This window comes from Ascaphus truei, chromosome 12, assembly GCF_040206685.1.
Source record: "Ascaphus truei isolate aAscTru1 chromosome 12, aAscTru1.hap1, whole genome shotgun sequence".
NCBI lineage: Eukaryota > Metazoa > Chordata > Amphibia > Anura > Ascaphidae > Ascaphus > Ascaphus truei.
Window position 1 is genome coordinate 3,150,972 of NC_134494.1, and position 15,197 is coordinate 3,166,168.

Below are 15,197 nucleotides of genomic sequence, written 5' to 3' on the forward strand. Positions count from 1 at the left end.
GTCCCTAAAGCTTGCACTCATTGTAAACTGCAAAATATACATAAAGTACCAGTTAAATAACTAATACCACTAATATCAAATTTATTACAGACCAAATGGGAAATATCCACATAAACTTAACTAAAACACAACTAAAACGTATACAACTTTTTTACAAGCTAAAAACTTACAAAATGCATAAAATGACAACTAATAAATCATAAATAAAAGAGTCCCCATGTGAACGAAACAGACAGTATACGGTAAACAAAAATGCTAATATGAACACAAAGCCCTATCAGAACATGAGGGGCCAGTGACCATAATATACTAACAATGCTAATTAGCTTCACCACAAAACACTGCGTAGTAGCAGCTTATCACATTAATACTTAGTTCCCAAACAGACTCAAAATAAAGCTATCCAATAGTTATGCTGGAAAATGTAAAGAGATGGGGTATATCCCTCTCTATATGAATATTCATGAAATAACATGTTGCTATGTGTAGCAATGAGTAAACAGCACCAAAACACAACACAATATGAATGGAGTCATTTCGGCAAGAAATATTCAAGGATAAATAACAAAACAACACACACAAGGTAATGTTGCAATGAACAAAATAGGCAGAGTCCGCATATAGACAGGTGTGTTATGGAAAATCATATAAATTATCCTCTTTTGTTCATATGCAAATCCTATGACATGTGAACAACATACGACATAAAGGATGATGGAATTTAAAACATCAGCAGCTTGAGATTTAAATATATATTTATAATGAATTTGACAATAGCTACTGCTTTAAAAAATAAAATCTAGATTGCCTACAGTTGCATTCTTTAAAATGAGAGGCTATAGATCAGGGTTCAAATTAAGACACCTTTTGGAGGGAAAGGAGAGGTAATGGTTAAAAGTTATAAAAATACATCACATATGCAGTTAACTTTATAGGAAAAATTATTTCATATCTGATTTTATGCTTACTTGTTTATATTGTACGCTTTGTGAAGTACTGAGTATACTTTTGACACTATTCAAATACGGAAATACATATTAAATATTATTGTATTGTTAATGAAACAATTATAACAAATAGCGTTAAAAAACATCTCCTAATTAGAACAAATAGAATTGAAATGTGTTTACTGGTTTCTGCGTAGAGGTAATTTGGATACTGCATGTGGGGATTATAACCCCTTCTTGTAATAATTCCTACATAATGGGAGCTATGCCATCTAAAGCATTTCATAAACTATGAGGTATTTATTCTAAAATAGATACAAAAAACAAAAAGCATAATTTCACATTTCTCTGATACAGAGCAAAATGAACTTTACAAAAAATAAGATAAAAAAAAGACCCTAACCCTAACCCTAAGATAAAAACCCAAAACAGACCTGTTTGATCCTGCAAACTCAGTGCCAAAAATAAATAAATTACAATATCATTCTCTTTCCCCATACTTTTTTTTTTTTTTCCAGCTTCTAGTTAACTTTTCATGTCTGGAACGTGGTCTTTGTACATTCCTTAAGCTGGAGGAGGGGGGCCAGCCCGCTTGGCTGCTTTTAACCTTCCCTCTTTTAAATAACTGCTGTTCAAAAATCAGACGAGCAGTGTATTTAAGAAAACAAACCGTTAGTTTCCTAATATAAGTTTGAACAGAAAAACCTTGATAACACAAAAACAAACACAAAACCATCTTTGCAACCCTTCTTATAAAACATAAATCTTATTGTTTTATTTACTATATATTTATAATTCCTTATCTTTCTTACACACACCCACATAGACACATACACACGTTCTCTGAGTTTATCTTCTTTTAACATTCATTCTTCTTTCTACAAAACTCCAACACGATCTTAATCTTATGGGCCAGAGTAAAACTTAATAAAGCTTCCTTACTCCATAAGATCAGACTCTTTCTTTTTGTTTAAATAAAAAATAAACATTTACTTTTTAAAACTTTGCATTCTAGATATACCTTTCTTTTAGTCCTGACTCCTCTAAATCAGCACATGCAATTTAAATTTTAAAACTTCATTTAAATATTGTAACACAGTATTTCCTACGCCCAGGAACAAACATGTGCTACTGCGAAAAAAATACAAATTCAATTTGAGTCAGGGTGAAATGACTTCTTTTTACAACTGCCAAATTTTCATTCTCTTTTAAAATATTACACTAACAGACTTTAACATACAATACTTCCTAGGTTTATTTTAAATGCTACTGTCATGCCTTGTAAATGGCAGCAGGCTTAATACACTTTGACAAAAGGGTTTAAACTTAAATGACCCTTTTACAAGAGATTATTTGTTATTTTTATGATTAGTACAACAAGTGACAATGTGAAGCGCTATGTACACTAATGGCGCTATATGAATAAAGACATTCATACATACATACATTAACTATCAGAGGAGTGGCATACAAACACTTTACTCCATGACATGTATATTATTATGCCATCAAACTAGTTTCTATGAGCTTTCTTAGATAAAAACAAACAAAAAACATTTAAAGAGGATGTCCTCTTTTTCTTCCATGCAGTATTAATGCATTCATTCCTAAAAAACTACTTTAACATTCTTAAATTCAAGCCATTTCTTCCTAGATTACTAATTAACTTCCATGTCTCACAGACATGCAACTCCTGTGCCTCACAGACATGCAACTCCTGTGACCTTTCAGTGAAAAAGGGTGAGGGAAGGGAGATGAGGAAAAGGGGATTAGAAAAAAGGGGGGTCCAATAATGCTGCAGTTATTTTTAAAACTGAGCCTGATATGTTTCACTTTCCTTCTTATTCAATATATTCTGCGTCACTAAATATCCATTTTTAAAACATTTTATTGCCATAAAGTCCACACATAATTTCAAGGGACGTACCCTGCGCCGGCGACTGAGAATGTAGGTTTCCCCATAATTCTCCTCTATTACACCGATCAACGTTAGCTGACCATGTACCTTACACCGATCAACGTTAGTTGACCATGTACCAATAAGGTGCCCCAACCCTTGGTATAATATAAGTAGAATATAGAGTTAAGGAACAGTGGCCTTAAAAACAGTTTCCTGCTGTTCCTTAACAATAGTTCTCTCCCCAAGTTCTAGGAGACTTAACACCTTATTAATTATTATACCTTCCGGGCCCTTACTTGGCCCTGCCGTTTAGCGGCACACGGTATAACCTGAGTTTATGGCAATAATACAAAAACAACAATAACAATACCTGATCAGTATAATATTGATAAACTCACGTGATACAGGGTGTCCCGTCACTCAGGTAGGTTGCCCATAAAGAACAAACTGTCTACAGATTACTCAAACTTTAATCTAACGGCTTTTTCTGTTAAAAAGGATAAAGCCATACCTTATTCCAAGTGTGCACGTTTGAGTAATGTAGGCAGTTTCTCCGTCTGGGTTTCCTGGTCCCGAGATGTTGGGTGTCCCTTTCAAGGGCCGCCATCTGTCAAAGCTTAGAAATAAGATCAATGAGTCAAATACAGGGTTCAAAAAGTAACACATGAGTTTATCTGTACCAAGGCACAATTTGGGAGACAAGAATTCAGAAAGAACTCAAGCCTCTGAAAACATATTGCTTAGTATCACATTTTTATACATTTCAAAATGAGTAATACACCCCTTAAGAGGGCTGGCTTATAGATAAATGATGATATGATGACATGCAAAAATATATTAGTTGATACATATATATGCTTTACATTGCTATATTCTTATCGATAATTTACCATAATGTGGGCCTCTTAACCATGTGACATAAGGGAGTTACTGTGTTCAGCCCTGTATGTGTATTGTAGATAACTACACTATGGTCAGCAGGAATATCTTTAAGACATGAGAAATTGCTTACGAATGCTATTTCAATTCTTGCCTGCCTTGTAGGAATTAAAAAGGGTTAGTTATATCTAGGAGCGATACTCTGCAGATTCAAACATTCACAGTTCATTCATTCATTCATGAATGAGACAAATATACATTCATATAGCAAACACTCAGAAAATGGTGGTTTAGGCCAAAATGGAGGTGATGATAGCCACTCACATTATCTCAATCTTCACACTGCCTTACACAATTTAGTATCACCAGCAAAGATGGAGACTTTGCTCTCGATGCCAACTTCAAGGTCATTAATAAACAAGTTAAAAAGCAGGGGTCCCAGTACCGATCCCTGAGGTACTCCACTCACGACTTTAGCCCAACCTGAAAAAGTTCCATTTATGACAACCCTCTGTTGTATGTCCTTTAACCAGTTTTCAACCCAGGTGCATATATTATTACTGAGTCCAATTTTCTTGATTTTGTAAACTAACCTCTTGTGTGATACCGTATGAAAAGCCTTTGCAAAATCTAAGTAGACCACATCAACTGCATTACCCTGGTCTAAATTCCTACTTACCTCCTCAAAGAAACAAATAAGGTTAGTTTGGCAAGATCTATCCTTCATAAATCCACGTTGACTATTACTAATAATTTTGTTTTCCATTAGGTATTCCTGAATATTATCCCGTATTAAACCTTCAAGTAGTTTCCCTACTATTGAAGTCAGGCTTACAGGTCTGTAATTTCCCGGTTGTGATCTAGCTCCCTTTTTAAATATAGGCACCACATCTGCTTTACGCCAATCTTGTGGTACTAAACCTGTGGAAATGGAGTCCTTGAATATTAAATATAATGGTTTTACTATTACTGAGCTTAACTCCTTGAGAACTCTTGGATGTATGCCATCGGGGCCAGGTGCCTTATTTACTTTCATTTTTTCAAGTTGCTTATGAACCCTCTGTTGTCTGTCCTTTAACCAGTTTTCAATCCAGGTGCAATCCAGTTTTCAATCCAGTGCCCCTCCCCCCCCTCACTGTGCCCCTCCCCCCCTCACTGTGCCCCTCCCCCCCTCACTGTGCCCCTCCCCCCCTCACTGTGCCCCTCCCCCCCTCACTGTGCCCCTCCCCCCCCTCACTGTGCCCCTCCCCCCCTCACTGTGCCCCTCCCCCCCCTCACTGTGCCCCTCCCCCCCTCACTGTGCCCCTCCCCCCCTCACTGTGCCCCTCCCCCCCCTCACTGTGCCCCTCCCCCCCTCACTGTGCCCCTCCCCCCCTCACTGTGCCCCTCCCCCCCCTCACTGTGCCCCTCCCCCCCCTCACTGTGCCCCTCCCCCCCTCACTGTGCCCCTCCCCCCCCCTCACTGTGCCCCTCCCCCCCCTCACTGTGCCCCTCCCCCCCTCACTGTGCCCCTCCCCCCCCTCACTGTGCCCCTCCCCCCCCTCACTGTGCCCCTCCCCCCCCTCACTGTGCCCCTCCCCCCCTCACTGTGCCCCTCCCCCCCCCCCTCACTGTGCCCCTCTCCCCCCCCCCCTCACTGTGCCCCTCTCCCCCCCCCTCACTGTGCCCCTCTCCCCCCCCTCACTGTGCCCCTCCCCCCCCTCACTGTGCCCCTCTCCCCCCCCTCACTGTGCCCCTCTCCCCCCCCTCACTGTGCCCCTCTCCCCCCTCCCTCACTGTGCCCCTCTCCCCCTCCCTCACTGTGCCCTTCTCCCCCCCTCACTGTGCCCCTCTCCCCCCCTCACTGTGTCTCTCTGCTCCCTCCCCCCTCACTGTGCCTCTCCCCCCCTCACCATGCCCCTTATTGCGTAGTTATAGGGAGGGGGGTACAGGGATAAGAGGAGAATGGGATAAGACTAATCACCTTCTCTGCTCCCGGGATCAGAATCCACGGTTTGGATCCTGCATGGTGCTGCAGTACTAATGCCATGTTCAAACAGGGCACTCCCCCTGTTGACGTCACAGTCTGCTGTCACAGCCAATAGGAGGCTTGCGAGTCCTGCACATGGTCACAGGCGCCACTGAAGATCGAGCCGCCATATTGAATAAGGGTTATGCCCATACTAAGTAATACAGCTTGAAGGCACAGTGAGGGGGGGAGATAAGCACAGTGAGGAGGGAGAGAGGCACAGTCAGGAGGGAGAGAGGCACAGTGAGGAGGGAGAGAGGCACAGTGGGGGGGGAGAGGCACAGTGAAGGGGGGAGAGGCACAGTGAAGGGGGGAGAGAGAGTTACACAGTGAGGGGGGAAAGGTACAGTGAGGGTGGGGGAGAGGCACAAAGTGGGGACAGAGAGGCCAGTGAAGGGAAGGAGAGGCACAGTGAGGGAGGACAGAGGCACAGTGAAGGGGAGAGAGACACAGTGATGGTGAGAGAGGCACAGTGAAGGGAAGAGAGAGGCACAGTGAGGGGGAGAGAGAGTCACAGTGAGGGGAAGGAGAGAGGCGCAGTGAGAGGGGAGAGAGGCGCAATGAGGGGGGAGAGAGGTACAGTGAGGGGGGAGAGAGGCACAGTTAGTCACCTTGGCTAGGATAGGATTGCCTAGGGGGAGCTGAGTGAGCTAGTGGTAGCCGGGGAGGAGAGGCAGCAGTTAGTGCAGGTAGCCTTCCCCATTCCACTGGCGGGGCATCAGGGGGTCTCTCGGACTAGAGCCCAGCTGTTGCAGCCTTGCTCTGAGCTGGAGGCATCAGGGGCAGTAGCAGAGTTCTGCCACCTCCGTGATGCCTGCTGGCCAGGGGGTAAGGCGGGTGCTTGTGTACAGGTATCCCTGGTCTCGTTCCTGGTGATGTGGACGCTGGGTCCGGGAGAGGTGCATGCACAGGTAGTTCCCTTGGCTAGGTTAGAATTGCCTAGGGTGGGAGCTGAGTGAGGTAGGGCTGTGGGTCACGATAGCTTATGACAGGCTGTAATTTACACCAAAAATATATATATATATATAACTGGGTTTGAACTGGGACGAGACTTAGATATGATAAAATATAATTTATTCCTTGATAAAGGTGAACACAACAGATTATACAATTAACAGGCAAAATATAGACACTTACTTAAAGATGGAAATGATGAAACAGTCACATCTGGACTGGCAGTTCATACAGCACTCTTCATCATGCCAAGACATTGCATAGAATTTCTCTCAGCAATCAGGTAGCAATTCAGATGTTATCAGAAGACCAACATGGATATCTGGGTTACCAAAAGTTATATACCTTTTGTAACTCTATCCTTAACATTTAAGTACAGGTGATTGGTTTGCAATTACCTCCAGCCACTCTCTAACGTGGGAATGCCTTTTGATACATGCCCCCCTGCTAGTTGGCACAGGCGCAGTAGCACTCTGGGGTCTCATTTCTGCAGCCCCACATTTGCATCATTAATGCCAGCCAGTCTACTAAACAGAATTCCTGGCAGGAAACCCTTTGTTGTAAGGTGTGAAGTGGGACACTGAAAGCCTGCTCTGGTTTGAGTCCCCTCCGCCCTCCTGTAAACAGTGTAGGTGACAAAATCCTTTGAACAGCACTTAAATTCTAGACATTGGGACACTTCCCTTGACCATTTGCTGCCTTATTGCCAAAGAAATTTCCTCTGATTTCTGTCCCTGCAAAGAAAATTACACAAAGGGCTATAATCACTAACGAATTATTAACCCTTGCACTCCCGGATGGATCCCAGTGTTTGTGTGATGCAGACACTGATATAACAATAACACATGGGAACAGGGGAATATACATTTTCATGTTATAACAAGGGTTAAATCACATTTCTGGACCTCAGCCCAGTTAACCCCTTGTCTCCCTGGTGAGGTTAGAGGGTGGCCAATTGGGGTGTAAACCCTTTAATCCCGGGCCAAATCCTCACGACCGTCACAGGTAGGTAGGCAGCCAGGAGCAGTAGCCGGGGTTAGGGTAGAACAGCATATGGTTCTGTTCTCAGATCAGCCAGAGGTATCTGCAGAAGGAGAGGGCAGCATAGTGAAGGAGATGTTGAGGTATGTAGGGATATACCTGCAGGAAGGAGCTGGCTGCAGTCAGCCCAAGGATTTACAGGCAGCCGAAGAGCAAGCGCAGAGGGGGTCCCTACTAGCTAGGATTGCGACTCCTATTTTGACTGACTTGACTCAGGGGCGACGGTCTGTGCTGCCTGTCTGGTTTCCTGCCTGGGGAGGGCGCTCCCAAACCCTGAAGCTGGCCCTGGCCAGTGAACCCCCTGGGGTGTATGTGAAGTGCACCCTAGTTCACAGAGTAGTGGCTTATGCCACCTGGGGAAATGCCACCCTGCAGAGGTGGGGCTGGCCCCTAGAGGACTCAGACTTTACCATCCACCCTAAGAGGAGCAGAGGGCACAGCCCTGTTAATGGCGTTGCGCGGCAAAAGAACCCCTCTGACTGTGAATCCTCAAAAGCTGCCATGGCCCAGGCTGAGGTATCTGGCCTAGTGGGCACCATTTGAGGAGGGGAGGTGTCATGATCGGGGTATGAGGGGTTAATGGGATCTGTGTATATGTTGATCTGCATCCCCCTGCTTCAGCAGAATTGCCCCAGGTCTGAGATGTATTTCCCCAGCAGTCTGTTATATTACTATGTGTGTATAAATCATGTCAGGAGGGAAAGGTTAACCATATTGTGTATATGTTGATCTGCATCCCCCTGCTTCAGTAGAATTAATTGCTATGTTATGTATTAACATGGAGAGAGGGGTTAACTGTGTATTTGTCATAATGTAAACCCCATAGAACCATATCTCTGTATGTGTTTGTGCTACAAGGCTGACATTTGGATATGCTTTTCTATGCAACGAATACAGATTGCATATGTAGCCATGCTGTAAAATGGCTTACAGTCATCTCTCCTGCTGACAGTAAGGCCTGGTAAGTTATGGGCATGCCAGCAGTAATTATGGAGGTTTGCCCTCACACCCTGGTGAGGTGCCCTATGTATGGATGGGAGTGGTCACATGCTCTGAATCCATGATTAGTGATGTCAGAGTTGTGCCAGCCCCCAGAGGATACATAAGGCACAGCACTGCTAAAAAGTTAGGTTAGTGTGGTTAGTGTGGTTAGAGGTTGCTGAGTTATGAGACAAGGAACAAGTCTGAGTGCAGGATTGGCAGGAGACAGCTTATGAGACTGTGACCAGGGACCTGGCACAGGGTAGATATCCCAGCGGGGATAGGGAATCCCTAATCAGAGAGAGACATACCTTTTAAAGGGAAGCACCTGGATAATTATGTGTGGCTAAGAGACTACTGTGAGGGGCAGCTAGCCCACATCAAGTAATAAAGATGACCTTGTTAAATCATACCCTCGTGTTTAAGTGTGGAGTGATTACACCGAGGAATGCACCACAGAGGAGTTCCTCACCAGGACCATCCACATGCGGACGCTGGGATCCTGATGAGGTGGAGGCGCTGCACTGGATCTAGGTAGGACTCAAGCACACTACCTCAGCTGCTGTCATGGGAATATAAGAGTGCTCACCACAAACCGGACTGGACCGCGAGGCCGAGGTGGGGATACAGGAAAACCACCGCCCTACAGCCGCGTGAGCGGGTCCGGTAAGCAGAGTCGTGTAGATCGCCTTGTTCGGGAGAGGAGAGAGTAGAGTGGTAGAGGTACTTGCCAGATCCGGGGTAGGAGAGATCAGGAGTAGTCGGTGTCAAAAGCCAGGGTCGAGGAGAGGAGAAGGTAGAAGTCCGTTGAGCGAGCCGGGGTTCGAGGGTGCCAGAGATCGGGAGTCCAGGTTCAGGCTAGGGTCTGTGACGGAAGACAAAAGCAGACTGCGAAGTAGCTTGTAGCAAGCACAACTAGAGACTGACTATGCTCAGCAATCAGCTCAGGGCTGGAGGCACTAAATACTGACAGGAACCAATGAGAACCTCCAGCGGTGATGTCAGACGTAGGTAGAGCGCTGATAGGCTGAGGCAGGATGCAGAACAGGTGGGAACGGAATAATAACATTGGCGGCAGTAGAGATGGACATAGTAGCGCGCGACGCGCGCGACGGAAGGGGCGGGTTGAGTTCGCCGGACTGAAATGCAGGAGCCGTAGGCGCGCGCGCGGCCTTTCCACGGCGGCGCGCATGGGCAGCAGGGGCTGCCGGGAGTTCAGGAAGAAGAGGAGGTCCACGTGACCGGGTGCCACGCGCCCCGGCAGCCGAGGTAGGAACCGCAGCGGGCAGCAGCCTTACAGTACCCCCCCCTTCAGGGTCGGACTCCGGACGATCCTTACCAGGTTTAAGCGGAAACTTAGAATGAAATGCCCATACCAGCCTGGGGGCGTGTACCTGGATTTGAGGAATCCATGCCCTTTCTTCGGGTCCAAAACCCCTCCAATGCACCAAATACTGGAGGCCTCCTCTAGAGATGCGAGAATCTAGAATGGATTGTACCTCAAACTCTTCTTGTCCATTGACAAGTCTGGGGGAAGGTGTGATGTGTTGGATCAGAGGATTGGGTACAAACGGTTTGAGTAGAGAACAATGAAAGGCGGAGGGAATCTTCATGGTAGCAGGTAGTTTGAGTCGGTAGGTAACCGGATTGATCCTCTTCAATATAGGGAATGGACCGATAAATCGGGGTGCCAGCTTTGGGGATGTGACCTTCAAGCGTATGTTCTTAGTAGATAGCCATACTTTCTGACCTGGAACGAAATCGGGTGGTCTCTGACGATGCCGATCCGCCTGCTTTTTCTGCATGGCTGTGGCCCGCTTCAGATTATCCCGAATCCTGGACCAGGAAGCTTGAAGATCCCGAATCCTCTCTTCTGCGGCTGGAACTCCTGTACTCGGCCCAGACTGAGGAAGGGTGGAGGGATGAAAGCCAAAATTAGAGAAGAATGGAGACTGTAATGTGGACTCATTCCTGAGATTATTGTGAGCGAATTCCGCCCAAGGAAGTAGGTCGAGCCAATTGTCCTGAGAGTCCGATATGAAACAACGGAGGAACTGCTCCAGTGACTGATTGGTTCGTTCAGTTTGACCATTGGTCTGTGGGTGGTATCCCGAGGAGAAGTGAAGTGCCACATTAAGTTTTTTACAGAAGGCTCTCCAGAATTTTGAAACAAATTGCGACCCCCGATCAGAAACTATGGTCTGAGGTGACCCATGGAGCCTGAAGACCTCCTTGACAAATACTTCGGCAAGTTTAGGGGCACTGGGTAGACCTTTAAGTGGGATAAAGTGCGCTTGTTTAGAAAAGCGATCGACCACTACTAATATAGTGTCCATACCCTTGGATTTGGGTAGGTCGACAATAAAGTCCATCGAGAGATGTTCCCAAGGACGATCGGGAATAGGGAGGGTTTGCAGGAGTCCTGGAGGTTTATTCCGTGGAGTCTTGTTCTGTGCGCAGGTGGAACATGCTGAGACGAAATGTTGAATGTCCTTACGCATGCTAGGCCACCAAAACGTTCGTTGCAGGAGGTCAATAGTCCTTTTGATCCCTGGATGACCTGCCGTTTTAGCAGCGTGCCCCCATTGCATTACCTTCTGACGGAAGGTAGGGGGTGTGAAAAGTCGTCCAACTGGCACCCTGAGACCCTGCGGGATTTGATCTTGAATCTTGGTGATCTCTGATAGTGCGTCAAAGGTACTGGCAGACAGGACACATTTCGGAGGAAGGATAGTCTCTTGGGGATCTTCGGTTTTGTCCTCTACAGAGAATTGACGAGACAGTGCATCGGCTTTAGTGTTTTTGGAACCCGGGAGATATGAAATCAGGAAGTTGAACCGGGTAAAGAAAAGGGACCAACGTGCCTGCCGAGCGCTCAGACGGCGGGCAGTCTCAATATATAAGAGGTTCTTATGGTCCATAAGGATGGTGACGGGGTATTCAGTACCTTCCAATAGATGTCGCCACTCTTCCAAAGCCATCTTGATCGCGAGGAGCTCACGGTTACCCACATCATAGTTCCGTTCGGCTGCAGAAAATTTTCTAGAAAAGAATGCACAGGGATGCAGTCTGGCCTGTGGGTTCTTCCTTTGAGATAAGATCGCCCCTGCCCCTATGTCCGACGCATCCACCTCGAGAGTGAAGGGCTGTGCTGGATCAGGATGCACCAAGATAGGTGCTGTGACAAAGGCTTCCTTGAGAACCTGAAAAGCCATGATGGCATCGGGGGACCATAGTGCGGGATTGGCGTTCTTCTGAGTGAGGGCCGTGATGGGTGCGACCAGCGAGGAAATTTTTTTTATGAACCTGCGGTAATAGTTGGCAAAACCTAAAAACCTCTGTACCGCTTTCAAAGAGAGGGGGCGAGGCCAGTTCAAGACGGCTTCCACCTTGGTAGGATCCATCGCGAGTCCTGTGTCGGAGATTATGTACCCCAAAAATGACGTCGATGACTGATGGAACTGGCATTTTTCAAGCTTTGCGAACAGTCGGTTCTCCCGTAACCTCTGAAGTACTTGTTTGACATGCCGAGTATGTTCCAGAGGATTCTGCGAGAATATCAGGATGTCATCTAGGTAGACCACCACGTGTTGATCCAGCAGATCTCTGAAGACGTCATTAACAAAATCCTGGAAGACAGCTGGCGCGTTACAGAGACCAAAGGGCATCACGAGGTACTCATAGTGCCCATCACGCGTGTTGAAGGCCGTCTTCCACTCATCTCCCTTACGAATCCGGACCAGATTGTAGGCTCCACGGAGATCTAGTTTGGAAAAGATAGTGGCGCCTTGTAACCTGTCGAAAAGTTCGGCAATCAAGGGAAGGGGATACCGATTCTTGACAGTCACCTTGTTGAGACCACGGTAATCGATGCAAGGACGAAGTGTGCCGTCCTTTTTCTTTACAAAAAAGAAACCTGCTCCTGCTGGAGAAGAGGACTTACGTATAAAGCCTCTCTGGAGGTTTTCCTGTATATAAAGTTTCATCGCCTTGGTCTCGGGGGGGGAAAGTGGGTAAGTACAACCTCTGGGGGGAATCGCGCCAGGAAGAAGGTCGATCGGGCAATCGTAGGCGCGATGGGGTGGTAATTCCTCCGCCTGAATCTTGTCGAAGACATCTCTGAACTCCCAGTAGGCGTCCGGAAGAAGGGGATTCTTGGGTTCCGGATGTGTGGCAGCTACTAGGGCATTAGATGAAACCAGACAAGTGTCTTGACACCGATCTCTCCAGGTGAGGGGTTGTGACTGAAGCCAGTCGATCTGGGGATTATGGTGCTGGAGCCATGGAAGACCCAATATCACGTCTACTGCCGGCGTGTGGATGGCATCCAACTGAATTTGTTCGGAATGGTGTCCTGACATCTTAAGACGGAGGGAAATGGTCTGATGAGAGATAAATGCGGGTTGCAAAGGCCTACCGTCAATGGCTTCAAGGCCTACGGGCCAATCCTTGGCTACCAGAGGGATCTGGTGTCTCTCCGCAAATGATTGATCAATGAAATTCCCCCCAGAACCGGAGTCTAGGAAGGCCCTCGTAGAGATGTCTCCAAAGTCCCCTGATAGAGTTATAGGAAGAAGTATCTTAGATGGTAGTTTGGGAGAGAAAGGAGAGGTTACCATGCCCAGTGTAGTTCTCCCAGTACTCACTGGGGGCTGGCGTTTCCCGACTTGGAGGGACAGGTACTCACCAGGTGTCCACCATTACCGCAGTAGAGGCAGAGACCCGCCCGACGGCGACGTAGTCTTTCCGTTAACGAAAGGCGAGTTCCACCCAACTGCATGGGTTCTTCGGAGGATACGGCAACGGACTCCCCTGGAGCTGTATGTGAAGAGAAAGTGGATTGGGTAACTTTTAGACGCTTTCCTTTCTCTACTCTTCGCTCCTGAAGCCGCTGGTCCATACGGATACTGAGTGCGATGAGTGCATCCAATGATGTAGGGCGCTCCAGTGCGGCCAGCTCGTCTTTGAGGGTGTCATTCAAACCCTGCCAAAACACTGCGGCGAGTGCTTCATCATTCCACTTTGTTTCAGCGGAAATGGTGCGAAACTCTAGTGCGTAGCGTGCCACCGAGCGATTACCCTGTAAAACATTGAGGAGAGAAGAAGCGGCCGTTACCCTCCTTCCTGGTGTATCGAACACCTTCCGGAATTCAGTACAAAACCGGTCCAGGCTGGAGGTCAGCTCCGGGCGATGCTCCCATATGGGTGTAGCCCAGGCCAGAGCGTCATCGGTCAGCAGAGAGTAGATGTACGCAACCTTGGAACGAGGAGTCGGGAAGTGAGAGGGTAACAGTTCAAATAGGACGGAACACTGCGCCAGAAAGCCACGGCATGCTGAAGGCTCTCCCGAATAGCGATTTGGGTTAAGGTAGACGAGGTTCCGGGGAATGAGTTAAAGGTACCGGCGGAGAGAAAATGGGAGCAGGAGGAGCGGCAGCAGCCTCAGGAGAGGACAGAAGGGATTTGAGTTGCTCAGAAATGGTACCCAGGGAATTTTGGAGCATTTCCATACGCTGGTTATTTTGGGAGAGACAGTTCTCTACTTCCTTGAACAGGCCATCGTGTTCGCTCAGGCGTCGACCCACCTCGGCGGAGTCCAGGTCTGTTGGGCTGAGCATAATGTCACGGGAATATAAGAGTGCTCACCACAAACCGGACTGGACCGCGAGGCCGAGGTGGGGATACAGGAAAACCACCGCCCTACAGCCGCGTGAGCGGGTCCGGTAAGCAGAGTCGTGTAGATCGCCTTGTTCGGGAGAGGAGAGAGTAGAGTGGTAGAGGTACTTGCCAGATCCGGGGTAGGAGAGATCAGGAGTAGTCGGTGTCCAAAGCCAGGGTCGAGGAGAGGAGAAGGTAGAAGTCCGTTGACCGAGCCGGGGTTCGAGGGTGCCAGAGATCGGGAGTCCAGGTTCAGGCTAGGGTCTGTGACGGAAGACAAAAGCAGACTGCGAAGTAGCTTGTAGCAAGCACAACTAGAGACTGACTATGCTCAGCAATCAGCTCAGGGCTGGAGGCACTAAATACTGACAGGAACCAATGAGAACCTCCAGCGGTGATGTCAGACGTAGGTAGAGCGCTGATAGGCTGAGGCAGGATGCAGAACAGGTGGGAACGGAATAATAACATTGGCGGCAGTAGAGATGGACATAGTAGCGCGCGCGCACGATGCGCGCGACGGAAGGGGCGGGTTCAGTTCGCCGGACTGAAAGGCAGGAGCCGTAGGCGCGCGCGCGGCCTTTCCACGGCGGCGCGCATGGGCAGCAGGGGCTGCCGGGAGTTCAGGAAGAAGAGGAGGTCCACGTGACCGGGTGCCGCGCGCCCCGGCAGCCGAGGTAGGAACCGCAGCGGGCAGCAGCCTTACAGCTGCCTGTCTGGGCGGGCAATCCCCATACACCATCATGGGGGAGACTCAGGAGTCCTGTTGCCAACAGGTGCACCACCAGACACTACACTGTAATGGGGACTGGTTAGACCACAGGGGCCAATG

The 15,197-nt window shown here is 47.7% G+C and overlaps 1 protein-coding gene across 3 annotated transcripts in view; it reads right to left on the reverse strand.

Moving 5' to 3' along the window:
* The window catches only part of LOC142464319 (uncharacterized), a 582,685-nt gene that overhangs the window by 458,390 nt on the left and 109,098 nt on the right, over nucleotides 1-15,197 (reverse strand). Inside the window, exon 1 of one of the 3 annotated variants that reach the window (XM_075567813.1) lies at nucleotides 5,690-5,729. The exons of the other annotated variants lie outside the window; for them this stretch is intronic. The gene's annotated coding sequence lies outside the window, so the exon portion shown is untranslated. Of the gene's footprint in view, nucleotides 1-5,689; nucleotides 5,730-15,197 lie in introns of those variants that run through there. 3 annotated transcript variants of the gene reach the window in all.